Source organism: Petaurus breviceps, unplaced genomic scaffold, assembly GCF_028583685.1.
Source record: "Petaurus breviceps papuanus isolate PSGF00001 unplaced genomic scaffold, PetGlider_PUasm1.0 214, whole genome shotgun sequence".
Classification (NCBI taxonomy): Eukaryota; Metazoa; Chordata; class Mammalia; order Diprotodontia; family Petauridae; genus Petaurus; species Petaurus breviceps.
In genome coordinates this window covers 12,225,941-12,229,637 of record NW_027185863.1, presented here as the reverse complement: position 1 = coordinate 12,229,637, position 3,697 = coordinate 12,225,941, and positions in this window count along the sequence as shown.

The window sequence follows — 3,697 nt, the reverse complement described above, 5'->3', positions numbered from 1 at the left end:
GTATTCACTCTGTCTGCAGGACAGTCTCCAGACCCCTGCAACAACAGTACTGTCCCTCACCAGTGGACAGTATTCACTCTCTGTCTGCAGGACAGTCGCAGGCCTTCTTAGCGAACAGCCAGGTTCCAGGACTTCTTCAACAAAAGGACAGTCTTTCACCAGTGGACAAATCTGGCAAAATAACATCAAAACAGACAGACAAAGTACCAGCAAAACAGCCATGTCTCCTCAGTCCTTGGCAGCTCAGGGGGCAGGTCTCAAAAGTCCAGGGCAATTCAAAGCGGCCACCAGCAATTCTCTTAGTCTCTCTCTCTCCACGAGGTGCTGCTTCCAAAAAAGATCTTCCGCCTCTCTCTAGTGTCTCTCCAAATCTACCTCACCAGCTCCTCCCAGTTCAGGACTTTCTTTTCACATCAACAAGCCCATCCCACAGGTGGGATTAACAAGCTCTGGGTTTTAACACAATCAATTTGAAAACCAAGCCCAATACAGGGGAATCTCCACATTCCATTACTATCACACCTCCCTTTCTCCCTTCTCACTTCATTGAGAAGATAAGCAATTTGATATAGGGTATACATGTGCAGTCATGCAAAACATATTTCCATATCAGGTTGTAGAAGAAAACACACATCAGAAAAAAGAGACCAGAAGAAAAATAAAATTTTTAAAAATACCTGATTTTGATCTATATTCAGACTCCATTGATTCTTTCTTTGGAGGTGGATAGTATTTTGTATCATAAATTCTTTGGAATTGTCTTGGGTCATTACATTGCTGATAGTAGCTAAGTCATTCCCAGCTGATCATCATACAATATTGCTGTTACTGTGCACACTATTCTCTTGGTTCTGCTCATTCCATTGTATCAGTTCACATAAGTCTTTCCAGGTTTTTCTGAGAGCATCCTGCTCATCTTTAATAGTGTCCATCACAATTAAATACCACAACTTGTTTAGTCATTTCCTAATTGATGGATATCCCTTCAGTTTTCAGCTCTTGGCTTCCACTATAAATATTTTTGCATATAGGTATTTTTCCTTTTTTTTATTAATCTCTTTGGGATACAGACCCAGTGGTGCCATTACAGGACCAAATGGCACGCCAAGTTTTATAGCCCTTTGGCATAGTTTCTAATTCCTCTTCAGAGTGGTTGACTCAGCTTGGCTGTTTTCAGAGCTAGCTCTTGGGATCTGTAAGTGTTCATTTCTTCCAAGGCTGTCTGATCTACAAAGACGTATGGTTACTGCTCTCCTGGCCTGTGCTCTTGTCTGTGAGTGACCACAAGCACTCTTTTCCACCCTAGAACTGTGACCAGGGTCCCTTCTCCTCCAGGGCTGCCAGCTAATGCTCCTCCTCACCCTGGGACTGGGACCCAGGACCACGACCTGGATCTGCATATGGACAATGGCAATAGAATCCTGCACCCAGTGCCAGCAAAGGAATCCCTGGGATCTCCTTCTGACCAGTTGGCCAACCCCCTTCCTGGGCTGAGAGCTCTGGAAGCCTGAAGCCACTGCAGCTACCATGCCGGTTCAGTCACACTCAAGGCCTGCCGCTTGCTGGGTTGCTGGGGCCTGACCTATGCTGGCATAGCCTGCACTGAACTGTGCTCTACTCTCAGCCCTGGTGTGACAGACATTTCTTATTTCACCCTGTCCTTTGGTGAGTTCTGCCAGTCCAGAATTTATTTTGAAGCATTATTTAAAGTTGTTTGGAGGGGAATTTTGGATAACTCAGGTGAATTCCCACCTTTTCTCCACCATCTTCTATTTTACAAAATTATAACCCAAGTCTCAACCCTGCAATATTTCCATAAGATTCTTGGAGAAAATGATGATCACTCGTGCTTGCATGAGATGCAGAATCGAAACAAGAGCATTGGAGCTGAGAGACATTCTTCTTTCTTCCTTCTTCAAGACAAAGGACGTATGAGATTCCAGTGTCTCTTTGGGACCAAAGCTGAGGAGATAAAGGAAATAATTTGAAAGAAAAAATTGTTCCTCAATGTGTCCATGATTTCCAATTTGCCTCCCTAGAGATTTCAGAGAAATGCCCCTTTGGTGTGATTGGAGACTCTCTCTTGGTTGAGCTAAAATATCTTTCTCCTTTGCTTTGTGTATTATCTTGTATATTCTAATTTGTCTAACTTCTCTAATTTCTGCTTGCTCTTTACTTATATTAATGGGTTTACTCATTATGCACTATCGATGATGGTTGTTTTTATGTAACTTGCATGTGGAAAGGGTCAAGTTTTCAGATAGGGATGCACCCCCCCCGCCCTTCTCCTTAAGAGATAGTGACCAGGAAAATGATTTGACCCTAAGAAAAAGATCATTCCCCTAAACAAATGAAATTTAGGGGAGCACATTATTATAATTCAAGCCTGGTACCTTCTCTGTGAAGTGGGCAAAGAGACTAGTCTAATGAGCCTTTCCTCTATTCCCCTCCAGATAGAAATAAGTTTCCTTTGGAGAGGAGTGGGCAAGAATCCAGACATATTTCTCCATGCCTCTTTCTGGACAACCTACATGGACATATACATAACCTACATAGGCAACTCACAAAACCTATATAATATTTTGATAAAATAAATCTCCTTTATAATCTCTTTTATTTTATTCATTTAAACAAGCTATTCTGAGAAAGGGCATATAGACTATCCTAAACTGCCCCAAAGGCCCATAAAACATTAAAAAATAAAAGATTAAAAACCCTTAGTTTATATGATAAGGTGCTATTCCGTTATAAATTCTATAATCTATGAATCAGTCATTTTCAGCTCTTGTGAATTCATTTATCAGATAAAGTCTCATTGCTTGGAAAGGCTCTAGGCCACACGGGTGAGGAACCTGCGGTCTCTAGGCCACATGTGGCCTTCTAGATCCTTGGGTGCAGCCTTTTGACTGATTTCAAGTTTTATAGAACAAATCCATTTATTACGAGGATTTGTTCTGCAAAGCTTGGATTCAGTCAAAAGGCTGAACTTGAGGACCTAGAGGGCCACACAGGGGTTCCCCACCCCTGCCTAGGGGAATGAGAAATAGAACAGGTAAGTTGTTGGCATGGAGGGTAAGGAAAGTGATGAAAGTGAAGGTGAAGGGAGGAGAGAAAACCACTTAAAACAAAACTTTACCTGCTTCCTGAAGCAGGTCATCTTTGACCTCGGTGTAGGAACACTGGTATTTGTACTTTAGCAATAAGGAAAAAACAAGACTGAGCTGTGTGTTTTGTAAGGTGAGAGGAAAATAAGTCAAAAGACAAGATTGAATAGGAAATCAATACCAAACACAAACAGAATCAGAAGAAGTAAAAGTGGGGGAGACTAGGTGGCACAGTGAATAGAGTACCCGGCCCTGGAGTCAGGAGGACCTGAGTTCAAATCCAGCCTCAGACACTTAACACTTATTAGCTGTGTGACCTTGGGCAAATCACTTAGCCTCAATTGCCCTGCAAAAATCCCCCTCCAAAAATAAAGCAAAAAAAGAAGAAGAAATAAAATCTTGGATGATGCCTAGATCCTAAGAGGGTGTTTCAATGGACATGGAATATGAATCTTGAGTTGCCCCCCAAAATTCTGGGAAGACATTTGCTGTAGTACTGCTTTTGGTGGGTAATAAACCAGAGGGCAGCAGTGATTTCACGCTGACTCCATGCATTAATGGTGATCTTAAGAAAACAAAAATGATGTAGCAGG